At 34.4% G+C, this 13,572-nt stretch overlaps 1 long non-coding RNA gene across 2 annotated transcripts; it reads right to left on the reverse strand.

Moving 5' to 3' along the window:
• Window positions 1-11,798: 11,798 nt before the first annotated feature.
• Window positions 11,799-13,237, reverse strand: LOC120076713. 2 transcript variants are annotated; one of them, XR_005481640.1, is made up of 3 exons: window positions 12,324-13,237; window positions 12,155-12,210; window positions 11,799-12,064 (listed from the first exon to the last, which is right to left on the reverse strand). It is a non-coding gene; the product is annotated as an uncharacterized LOC120076713 (long non-coding RNA). The 2 variants fall into 2 exon arrangements; XR_005481632.1 differs by having other exon boundaries at window positions 12,155-13,237.
• Window positions 13,238-13,572: the final 335 nt, after the last annotated feature.

The raw sequence follows: 13,572 nt of genomic DNA on the forward strand, positions 1-13,572 counted from the left end.
CACCATGTCTGTATTCTCAATCCAGACTAATAGGATGAGAGAGAGGATGAGAGTTACTCCAACTCTCATCCACGTGATGAAGAATAAATCCCCTGTAACAGGGAGTTATTTATTTTATATTATATAATATAACATAATATAACATAATATATTATATTACATAATCAGTCATATAATATGCTTTTTAATCACATGAAAGTGCACATCTATCTTAATTTTAACTTATTTCAAATATATATCATACATATTATATAGTTTAATTATAAATCATATTTATAATTAACATTATATTATAATGTATCAATATACATTATACTCTATAATAATCATATTAATATAATTGATAGCTTATATGCCTTTAAATAATTTGAACAATTCAAAATATTCTGAAAACAATTATTCGTTGTTTTTATCCTTGGTGAACTATGGGACCTTATGAACCTACAGATTAGAAATTCTGATGATACAAGATTAATGAATTAAATTATTTAATTAGATTAATCAATATTTATTAACTACTGGTCACTCCATTAAAGATCAACAACTGCACTCTTTACACTATAGATATATTTTTGTATCCATAGATATAACCAATCAACAATAAGTCGACCATTCACAAATTACTCATTACTATAGCTGGGTCAAATTACCATTTTACCTCTATAGTTACATCTAACTTCTTAAATACCATTGATCCCTCTAATGAACAAACAGTTTATAGTCCAACTATAAAATAGTCCCTCTTGAGCCAATGAGAGGGTGAGGCCTCATTGTTCAAGACTCGAAATCAACTATTAACGGAACAATTCATCTACTTTTTCTAAAGATGAAAAGGAGTGAATTTCATCTTGTATAGTTGTGTTCCTAGAAATCTACTCAGAAAAATCCTCAAAATTGTAGGCTTGTTTTATCAACAAAACTGGTCACTCTAACCCGTACAGATCATAGGATTTTCCTCATAGACAAGAGTTCACAACTCACTCAAGATTAAGGTCAAGTCACATATGGTCATCCTAGTGAGATGTTAGTCTCTTCAAGTAATGGTATTATAAAGAGAAACCAATCATTTCGCGGTCCAGTCTTATATAAACTCTTTATATAGGATACCTCCACTCACATGCTCCACATGAACGATATGGATTATATCTTTTGTAATACTTACAACTCATGTAAAATCTACAAAGTGGGTTGCATTCGCAGTGTCATCAGGATAAGGTACCCAACCTTATCCATATACTGCAGACTTTTTAAGTTATTACTTGAACATGATCCACTTGTATGTTTACCACATACTGTTCAAGCTACATTAAATAACTTTGGATCTTGGTTTATTGGATTAAATTAATGCAATCTAAATATCGAATAAAGTACTTTTTAATTTATTGAATAAATAATTTTTATTTACAAAATAAAAACTACGAGATTCACGAGATTTGGACATTAAATTCAACATGAATATCTTTCATCCATAGAGATGTTCACAAGGCGGGGTGGGGCTAGAGATGGTTTTCCTATCCCCATCCCTACTCTCTATGTTCATGAAATTTCATTAAATAGTTAGGCACCGTTTGGTAACCATTTGGTTTTTTATTTTTGTTTTTTAAAATTAAGTCTATTTCATCCACATTTCTTACAATGATTTGCATCTTTCTTAAGTACAATGGTTGAATTCTTAGTGCAATTCCAAAGACAAAAAACAACGTTTTGAAATCTACTTTTTTTAGTTCTTAAAATTTGGCTTGGTTTTTTAAACCATTGGTGAAAAATAGATAATAAAGAAAGAAATTTGGAGGTGGAAATAGTGTTCTTAGGCTTAATTTTCAAAAACAAAAATAAAAAACAAAATGGTTACCAAACATGACCTAAATTCCTCACTAATTTTTTAAATGATTAGTTCCACATGGACAGTTTGAATTCAAAGAGAAATTACTCAAATTTTCTAGTATATAAAATAATTATTGATGATCGGCAAAAATGCACATCATCTTAGGCTTTTTATTTAGAATTATGAGGATGGTTAAGTGAAATATGTGGCGAATATGTTAGGAATTCATGAGAAAATGAGTTTGCGTCGATTAGCATTAAGAATCTCGGCTAACTCACCATTATGCGTTATTATGCATTCAATTGTTTATCTTTGTAGTTAACGCAGGAAGCGAAGGCATACGCAGAAGTCAGGCTATTGCAAAGACGACTGCATGCGGTGAATTTCTCCATCGCAAAGGGGAACACATACGTTCGATGCATGGGTGTTGCGGTAATCGATCGCATGCGTCCGTCGCATAGGGGTTGCGATCATCAAGCGATTGCGCTCATCGCAAGATTGCGGCTACATCATGATAACCATAATAGCGAGATGAACGAAAGGTTGGTGGAATGGAAACATTAACGCATATCTCAGGAGAATCAAAAGATGATGTTGACATTTCACCTACCACGCCGTTAGCAGCAGAGATTCAGAAAATGACCATCGCGCCGCGAATGTTAGACTCAGAGCAGGTCCATTAATTCTGTAGGTGATCAACCTCTATAAATAGAAGCCGATGAGCAGAATTTCATTTGATCCAAGGTTTTTCGTCCAAGGCTCTCCTTAGGGAAGATCCTTATGATCCAGACCAAAGCGTGAGAGGAAAGCTTGAGATTTCTTCATCTCCTTCATCCATTCCGAGTGACGACCGGAGCCTTCGATGGAGTTAGAGCTCGAGAGAGTCAGCTCCACCGCCCTTCCATGGAACCACCGGTAGCCTTGACACACATCTGCTGGAAGCAAGACATTGCTTCCAGCTGATCCTTTCACTTTCTCTTCTTTCCTTACATTGTATTGTATTATATTTTGGCTTAAGGAATTAATGCATTTTGTGATCAACGCATTTCTATATTTCCTTCGATTCCATCTCCATCTTCCTATACTTAGCATCCTTAACTTTCATCGTATCACTTAGTGAGATTGATAGAGTATCGCATGTTTAATCATGCGGCATAGGAATATGAAGCATGTAGCAAACCACCGGGAGGTGTGCGTTGTGTGAATGTGTGAGAAAGCCTTATTTGCTTTGTATGAAGCTGTAGCAATGCTTGTTTATAAGTGGACGCAATGCTTGTCTATGAGTAAAATCAACAACAACTAACTGCCTAGGAGGGTAAGTGGTTGGTAGCATTAAGCAGTGTAAGCAAGAGTTCACTAGGGATAGGAATAATCTTACGCCAACCAGGCCATTGAGGTTACTTTGTTTTATGTATGCGTCCATCACACCTTTAGAGCTACTCGAGAGAGAATCTAAAGAAAGACCTAATACTTGAGAGAGCTAGGTTAGAATCGAGGTTCGGGAGAGCTAGATTAAGATCGCATAAGCAAGAATTGAGACTTAGGAATAAGTTCTGTTTGCTATTAGAAATCACATGCATTTGCGGCGAGCGTGTATGGCATGATTGCATTAGTCTGTGTTGGCTGGGATTTCCCTTGCAGTCAAGCTTAGGGTTGCGATGAAGATATCTTCATATTTTATCTATCAGTTGTCGTGTCTCTACCTCTCTATCATATTCACACCGCTTAATCTGTTAGAAGTATGAGTAGTTTGTAGCTTAAACCTCCCATCATTCTTTTATTCATCCGCCGCAAACACATCACCGCATAGCATTTAACTACAAGTCCCTGAGTTCGACCTCGGATCACCTGAGAAACTTGCGTTCGCATTATACTTGGTGTCAGGCACAAGAAAACTTGTGACAAGAACGCAAGGTCATCGCATACATTCGTAATCGCATATTACATAGTCCAACGCATGACCACCGACACATAAATATAAACGCATAACCTAAGACATGCATCGCATATTGCGTTCACCATAATTTTAGTAATTAAGTCTTTAACGGCTAATTTTACGTCACTAAGTTTTTGGCGCCGTTGCCGGGGACTTGGCAGCTAATTGTTTGTTGAGTTTTGTGTTTTTGTCGGCATCCTTTTTACCTTGGGAGTATTGTAGCTTGTGCAACCAAGTTGCAACCAATATTGAAGTGTAGGCGTTGCGCCGAAAGCCAATATTGACCCCTAGGTAGAAAGGTAATCAATCGCATGAGCTGAAGGTAGTTCTAAGCTCATGACGACCGCATGCGCCCACCAATTGCCGGAAGTTACAATGGTCTGGACGAGCTTCTTGACCTAAGCAGTTAAGAGAAATCTCCTACATGGGAGACTCCTTGCGGTGACGACACTCCAATTTCTCCAGGGACATCTTTTACTCTATCTTTACCTAGTTTAGTTTATTTTTATTGTTATTTTGAATATACGGCTGCTTCCTTAGTTGTGGTGCATTTGCTTCTTGTAGGTGCAGCAATAATTAGTAATAATTCTCCTCGGTGTGCAGTTACAATGGAAGAATTCCCTCCATCCTTCAACGCATGGCTTCGATCACATGAATTCCAATGTATGATCGCATGCGTTATTCCGCCTAAGGTCCCTTTTTTGTTATCTTTTATGTATTATCCTTTTGAAATTCTCTTTGTCCAATTGCGTTCCTTTGCGATGCATCTATGATGGTACGTATAATTCACCGCATCCGCTAACTAAGCATCGCAAGGCTCACCTTACTTTTAATAACTTCTTCAAAATTTGAAAGTCTAAGTTTTATTACGTGCAAACATTTGTTCAAACATTTGTTACCGCATTCCTGTTGAGTTTGTTTTTAGCTTTGTGGTGAGAACGCTGCCAACCTCTAAGTTTGGGGTGGCAACGATCCCGGGGATTGCATTCATTACATTGCGATTATTTTCTTCAAAAAAAAAATTTTGAGAATAACAACTCCAATGTCAACGCAATGGGGAAACCCATGTTGATAAGAGTTAAGTTGTGAAAGACACTTACCTGTAGTTGGATGTCTGCATAACACACGTGGGGGCAAGCCAAAATGTAGGTAAGTCGTCAGGATCAATGCATAAGTGCAACTCCTCTGTCGGGCGCAAGCCAAATCGAGCAAGACAAGAGTTGAGTTGAATATGGAACACAACCGAAGTTGCATGTCCGCATGACACACGTGGGGGTAAGCCAAAATAAAGAGTGTAACCAGATTCAACGCCGCATTTTAATAAGAAATCGCAAAGCTAAATTGTTTTGAACGAACGCATTCTCAAATGCTAAACGCAAAGTTGCGAGGAATGAATAAAAAGTTTTTGAGCAAAGGCTTGCTAGATCTAAGCTTAGAAAAGATCTTTTTGAAGAAGCAACCAAAGTGGAGGAGAGTGTTGCGGACATGGTTAGAGGTATGAGTAAATTATATTCTGAAAGGTTGGTCATCGCAAAGGAAAGTTGGAAGGTGAGTTAAGAATTTCTTGAGTATAACGCATGCTTAAGAACAAGCATGATTCTAAGTTTGGGAGTGTGATGATGGGCAGAAATACACGTCATCTTAGGCCTTTTATTTAGAATTATGAGGATGATTAAGTGAAATATGTGGCGAATATGTTAGGAATTCATGAGAAAATGAGTTTGCATTGATCAACATTAAGAATCTCGGCTAACCCACTATTTATGCGTTATTATGCGTTCAATTGTTTATCTTTGTAGTTAACGCAGGAAGCGGACGCATACGCGGAAGCCGGGCTATCGCAAACACGACTGCATGCGGAGAATTTCTCCAACGCAAAGGCGAATGCATACGTTCGACGCATAGGTGTTACGGTAATCGACCGTATGCGTCCATCGTATAGGAGTTGCCATCATCAAGTGATTGCGGTCATCGCATAGAAGTTACGGTCACCAAGCAAATGCGGTCTCCGCAAGATTGTGGCTACATGATGATAACCATAATAGTGGGATGAACGCAAGGTTGGTGGAATGGAAACACTAACGCATATCTCAGGAGAATCAAAAGATGATGTTGATATTTCACCTACCAAGCCGTTAGGAGCAGAGATTCAGAAAAGGACCATCGCGCCGTAAATGTCAGAATCAGAGCAGGTCCATTAATGTTGTCGACGATCAACCTCTATAAATAAAAGCCGATGAGCAGAATTTCATTTGATCTAATGTTTTTCGCCTGAGGCTCTCCTTAGGGCGGATCTTTGTGATCCATACCAAAGCGTGAGAGGAAAGCTTGAGAGTTCTTCATCTCCTTCATCCATTCAGAGTGACGACCGGAGCCTTCGCTAGAGTTAGAGCTCGAGAGAGTCAGCTCCACCGCCCTTCCATGGCACCATCGACAGCCTTGACACACATCTACTGGAAGCAAGACATTGCTTCCAGCTAGTCCTTTCACTTTCTCTTCTTTCCTTACATTGTATTGTATTACATTTTGGCTTAAGGAATTAATGCATTTTGTGATCAACACATTTCTATATTTCCTTCGATTCCATCTCCATCTTCCTATACTTAGCATCCTTAACTTTCATCGCATCACTTAGTGAGATTGTTAGAGTATCGCATACTTAATCATGCGGCATAGGAATATGAAGCATATAGCAAACCACCAGGAGGTGTGCATTGCATGGGTGTGTGAGAAAGCCTTATTTGCTTAGTGTGAAGCTGTAGCAACGCCTGTCTATAAGCGGACACAATGCTTGTCTATGAGTAAAATCAACAACAACTAACTGCCTGGGAGGGTAAGTGGTTGGTCGCATTAAGTAGTGTAAGCAAGTGTTCACTAGGGATAGGAATAATCTTATGTCAACCAGGCCTTTGCGGTCACTTTGTTTTATGTATGCGTCCATCACACCTTTAGAGCCACTCGAGAGAGAGTCTAAAGAAAGAACCTAAGACTTGAGAGAGTTAGGTTAGAATCGAGGCTCGGGAGAGCTTGATTAAGATCGCATAAGCAAGAATGGAGACTTAGGAATAAGTTTCGTTTGCTATTACAAATCACATGCATTTGCGGCAGGCGTGTATGGCATGATTGCATTAGTCTACATTGGCTGGGGTTGTCCTTGCAGTCAAGCTTAGAGTTGCGATGAAAACATCTTGACATTTTATCTATTTTTCCATGCATTTATTATGTGTCAACAGTTGTCGTGTCTCTACCTCTCAATCACATTCTCACCGCTTAATTTGTTAGGAGTAGGAGTAGTTTATAGCTTAAACCTCCCATCATTCTTTTATTCATCCGCTGCAAACACATCACCACATAGCATTTAGCTACAAGTCCCTGAGTTCGACCTCGGATCACCCGAGAAACTTGCGTTCACGTTATACTTGGCGTGACTGCAAGAAAACTTGTGACAGGAACGCAAGGTCATCGCATACATTCGTAATTTCATATTACATAGTCCAACGCATGACCACCAACGCATGAATATAAATGCATAACCTAAGACATGCATCGCATATTGCGTTCACTATAATTTTAGTCATTAAGTCTTTGACGGCTAATTTTACGTCATCAATTACCTATCAAATCATTCACGTATATAATTTAAATTTAAATATTCAATTCAAACTTATTCATTATACTGATCGCTAAACAATAAAATATGAAATTTAAATATAGTATTTACATAGTAATAATAATGACATTACATTAATTAAAAAAAATAATGACACAACACTAATTTATTATAATAAATTAAAAGTCCGTCCCCATTTAGTTTATGTGAAATTTTTCTCCCACTTTAGGTGAGAAATGGATATAGGGGTGGACCCAGGAAAAATAGACATCTCTAGTCGTCCAACAAACCCTAGTCACAAGGTAACACAATGTAGAACCCACTGGCTGCTAAGTATGGATTGTCAAATACGATAGGAAAGCTCTAACATACATCCCTCTATAAAATATGGTCAACATTCCTTCACAAAGGTAACATAATCTAAAGTAAGCTCAACTAGACACCACTTCAAATTAGTGGCAGATCTTAAATTTTTTTTGACGGACTTTATAATTCAATAAAAAAAATAATAATTTATAAGTGAATAGTTCTAAAAATTCATAAATAAACAAAAAAAAAATCTAAAATTAATTTTAAAATGAAGTTGAATAGTTACTCTCACTTGATTCTTAATATTTGTGAGAATTATTGTGTATTGTTTTTTTTCGAAAAATTGAAAATACGTGAAGGAAAATTTAAAGTATATGAGACACATTTACCATTGGACTAGCTAAAATTTATTATGGTTACTTTGTTACTTCTTTTTATACATATGATATAAAAACATAAAGTTGAGAGGAGGTTGAGTCCCTCCTAAGTCTACTAAATCCACCACTTTACATGATTAAGCACCACGACCCTAGGAGGTTTTGTGACAAGTGAAAACAACACTTGATTTGACTTCAATTTGCTGTCCAATCAAAGTAGATTGTTTTATTAACTAAACAAATTTAACATGTCAATTATCTCCATGCGTAGTTCGAGTTTCTTAACTTCGAATAGGAGCTCAAGCTATAGAAGCTTCCAATTCAAAGCAAATGGAAAAACGAAAAAGAAAAAAAGGAGAAAGAAAGGCAAAAGAGCAGCGCCCTGACTGCCGTGCCTGTGAGTTTGTCTTCAACCTACAGCAGCCGTATGGGCTCTTCTTTTAATTAAAAACACAAAACGCCAACACCCAAAAATCCCGACACCTTTCACCGCACGAGCGTTCACACAGAAACCCCCTTTTTCTTTTCACAATCAAACGTCAATTTTCTGTCCTTTGCTTTTGCTTTTCCGTCGAGGACGTTCCTTCACTGCCAGTGGGGCTGTAAGCCCAAAAACTACAATGCCCACAAACTGTTCGACAGAATGCGTAAACGAAGAAAATCACATCCCCTTCTACAATCATTGCTCACGCTTGGATTTAGACGTGGCTATCCTTCCTTCCAAACAATTTCTCACCCATTTGGGGCTCTGCTCTGTCTTTATTATTTGCATTGCAATCACTCGCAATCTTTGACTAGTCTCTGTGCTTTAAGAGGGTAATTAAATGTTGATGAGATGAGATAATGGTGGAATCAAAGGCCCACTAATAATCATATTATGAACTAAAAAGATTGGATGTGTTTCAGTTCAATTTCAGACAAATCTACTACAGTTCATGGCCTTCTTTATTAAATTTAAGACCCGCTCCATTTGTCCTTTGTGATTCATTCATTGATGTTGTTGTGTTGCTTCCAAAATTCAATCTCTTGACGTGTTTGTAAATCATTTGCATACTCAGTTTCTTCTCTTGATTAATTAATCTTTTATTTGCATTAGGTACTTGAATGAGAATGAAATTGACGAGAGTTCAAACAAGAATGAAGTTACTATTTTATGAGATAGAGAACTCTCAAATTGATGGTGGGTCTATCAATTTGATTACCCTTCATTTCATAAGGTAGAGATTTTCAAAATGATGGATTCCATCCCTACTTTCTAGTAAACATCATTAGAGGAAATTGAAAATTTTTCATTATCATTATTTGCTTGATTCATCCAATTTTTGTCCATCTTTTTCACCTTTCTTAAAAATACATTTGAATTTTTTTTAAACATTAATAAATAACAAAATATAAAATTAAATTTATGGATAGAAGTAATTTTTATAAGTTTAATCTAAAAAAATCAAACAATTATCAAACCTAACTTAAAATTCTCACATTACCCCATGGTTTCAAAATACTTATTTTAGTGAACAATTATGTTTGAGTTTCCACTACCAACCAATTCTGAACCTTATGAATTAATTTGGTAAAAATTTAGGGATGAGAAGTGTAATTTATCTTATTTTTTTTTACAAAGGATATTTGGATAATTTTGATAATCATTCATAATACCCTTATCAATTAGTTAAAACCAGCATAACTTAATTAACATAAATTTGTGTTATCAACTTTGAAGTTAGATGTTTGATTCTTGTAAAAATAAAAGAAATAAATTTTTAAAAAAATGTTATCAATTAATTATATATATATATATATATATATATATATTTTATATTCCAACTTCAATCATGATCAAATTCTTGTTGCAACATCAATTCTTGTGTGAGTTTAGTTTTGTTATTAGCCTCTCAATACAACTTTCTTCCTTCTCTTTCATCTATTATAGTCTCTTCCAAGAATTTATGAGCAAAATATACTTTTGGTTCTTCATATTTGAATTTGATGTCTATTTGATATGTGAAGTTTCAAATTACATACTTTAGTCCCTCATGTTTATAAATTAGTTCTAAATTATTGTAGACCTAACTTTAAACTAACGAAATGATGACTAGATTGTTAAATGCTGCTGTGGACGAAATAGAATCTACCTCATTTTACTATCTGAAAAAAAAAAAAAAAAAAAAAAAATCATTTGTTATTAATGGGCATATAATTTGAAAATAAAATGCTTTTAACTACTAAGTGAAAATAAAGTGGTCGAAAATATTAAAATATTTAAAAACCCTAAATCAGTTTCTTCCTTAATTCGGCGGTCCACCATTTTCACGGTCCTCCTGCATCGCCGTCCGTCCGCCACTGGAAATTTCTTCAATTCCACCATTTTTCATCCTCAGATTACTGCATCAACTATACTTCCAACTTTCCCTTGTATTAAAAATTTAATGAATTTTGTATTTCCTTTTCTTTTTCTTTTTAAATTATGAATCAGTAATATATTTTTAGGATTTGAATATACTAAATAATTTAACATAAATTCATTGAAGCCGCATAAATATTGAAGATGTTGCATGCTATCATTGGAAATTAAGGGTTCATTTATAATTATTTTAGAAATTTGAAGAACTAAAATAAATCTTTTGAAACTTCATGGATTAAATAGATATTAATTTCAAATTTTGGAGACTAAAAATGTATATCGACCTAATAATAATAATAATCAAAATGACTATTATATTAATCCTGAAATTTGAAGTTCTCTCTCCATGATAGGCAAAATTCTACGTTTTAAGAGATTTACCCAACAATTAGATTCAAAAGAATTGCAAAAACTCAGAAGTGTTTTATATTACTTTTATCCAATAACTCAAATCTTTAATATACTATCGTTTCAATTGATTTCATTGTCATACTCTATTTTTTTTCCAAAATGACTTGTTTTTTAAATTAAATACTTGAAAATGCATTCCAAACACACTCATAGTCAATTAACTAAATTTAACCTTCACTCATATACATTATACTCAATGGCCGAAACTCTCATAATTTTTTTTAATATAATAAGAGTAGGGAGATTCGAACCATACACCTTGACCATTAACACATTCTAATGTCAGTTTAGCTATACTCATAGTTAATTTTGTATATTATTGAATAATTAACTTAATCAGAATACAACAGAAAGGCGAATAAATAGATACCAACAAATAAAAGAAATAAAAAAAGGAAAAATATTATAAAGAAAAATACGAATTAGAAAAAATCGCTAATTTACTTTAAAACTCACTTTGGCAACTCTCTCATAGTTAGTATGTGACATTTAAAGAAAATATGTCATATGTCATGCATAAGAAAACTTTGATTCTATGACTCGTAGAAAATAAATGTACCAAGTAGAAGATTATAAATTTGACACCATTAACGAAAATATGTCCCATCAAAAAAATATATTAACATTTATGTCCTAAATATTTTAGATCTCCTTTGGTAATCATTTGTCTTTTTATTTTTAATTTTTTAAAATTAATTTAGTTTTATAAATATTGTTTATACCCATAAATTAGGGAAAAATTAAAATAATATGGTAGTTTTGAAAACAATTTATAAAAATATTGTACTTTTGAAACTATTAAGAATTTTTTTTTTTAATAGGTCGAGGGTTGAAAATTCGACCTACCTAGGTCGAATTTTCAACACTCGACCTTTAGCTTTTTTTCTTTTTAATAATTTAAACATCGAGTGTTGAAAATTCGATTGCAATAAACCTTGCACGATAGTGCCATCGCACTACCAAATGTGCAACTTTTTCAATTTATAGTCCTTAAGTTGATATCATGTAGGGGTTCAGTATTACAAGGCGATGGGACATCCTGCTGAAACCCGAATTGTCTCATCACCCTATCAGGAAGATGCCACTCACCAATGTGAAAACATATGAAAGGACTCATTGTTCGCCATATGTTTTCACTATTCGTACAGAAATTGGGCAAAGTATGCATAATAATTTTGTACGACTCCCAAATAACCTGAAACACAAAATATGATATTGGAGAACATTAAAGACAAATACAATAAAAATGTGCATAAAATAATCAATTAGGTTCAGTGTAATGTACCTAATCAGGTTGAAGCAGATCAAACATGTATCTGTACTGGCGGACTACATGTGTGGCTGTCCTAGTCACACAAAATTTGTCTCTCCTCTTAAATTTTTAAATTGATAATTTAGAATCTAAATTAACTAGATTAGTGATATAAAAATTAAATTGAATTAAAATAACATACCGAGAATAGTAGACTCGTCCAGCTAACTGAGCGTCATTAACATATTGTAGCTGTGGAACCATTGTTGGAAATCGCTCACAAGCCCATAGTTGTAAAAATATGAGAGGTCCAGCTATCTCTCGAACCTCAGGTCTTGTTGCTTTGCATAGTTGTTTATACAACCATGCCAAACATACTCCACCCCATGAATACCACCCCGCATCATAGAGGTTAGCTAATAGTGGCAGGAACATCAAGTAAACAAAATGACTTGATAACAAAATGACTTGATTTATCGGAAAATAAACTTCCACCCATCATTTGTAGTATATATGCTCACGCATATCTTATGACAGTTTTCTCGTCTGCATCATCTACGAGCTCATGAAATTGTGTTCCTAACCATATTAAACTTAACCTCAATCCTTTAATTTTATCGGTAGGTGGGGTCACACCAAGGTACTTGATAAACTTGTGACCAGTTATCGTACATCACTCGATGACCAGCTCACCGTCAACCGGTAACCCCAACAACACTTTTATGTCTTGTAGAGTGATAGTGCACTCTCCAATAGACATATGAAATGTATGCGTCTCATGCCTTCATCTCTCGACCAAAGCTGTGATCAGATGCCAGTCCAATTGAATAAATCCCAATCTGACAACCCATAGAATCCAGATGTGCGCAGTAGCTGTAGTATTCAAGAGTGGAGTGGGATAATGGGCTGGAGAACTGCCTCTCGACGCCTGCAAGATATTTCTCCAATACTACGATCTCGCCATACAATAGATGATCAATGAATGGACTGGTCATACAAAACATCGGGATCAACTGGTCGGGTTTAAAGCCATGATTTGAAAGAAAAAAATATTTATTTCTCAATTAAAAAAATAGTCATTTCTCAATTAGAAGAATAATGTACAACTTAATTAAAAGAATAATGTACAACTTTATAAATTATAATAAAAAAATAAAATATACAATAAAAGTATCTACACTTAATTAAATATACATGATAAAAAGATTATTTATTTCTCAATTAAATAATGTACAACTTAATTAAAAGAATAATGTACAACTTAATTAAAAGAATAATGTATAACTTTATAGATTACAATAAAAAAAAATTGAATATACAATAAAAGTGTCTACACTTAATTAAATATACATGATAAAAAGTATTTATTTTCTCAGTTAAAAGAATAATGTATAACTTTATAGATTACAATAAAAAAATTTGAATATAGAATAAATATTATAAAAAAAATT

Source organism: Benincasa hispida, chromosome 1 (assembly GCF_009727055.1).
Source record: "Benincasa hispida cultivar B227 chromosome 1, ASM972705v1, whole genome shotgun sequence".
NCBI lineage: Eukaryota > Viridiplantae > Streptophyta > Magnoliopsida > Cucurbitales > Cucurbitaceae > Benincasa > Benincasa hispida.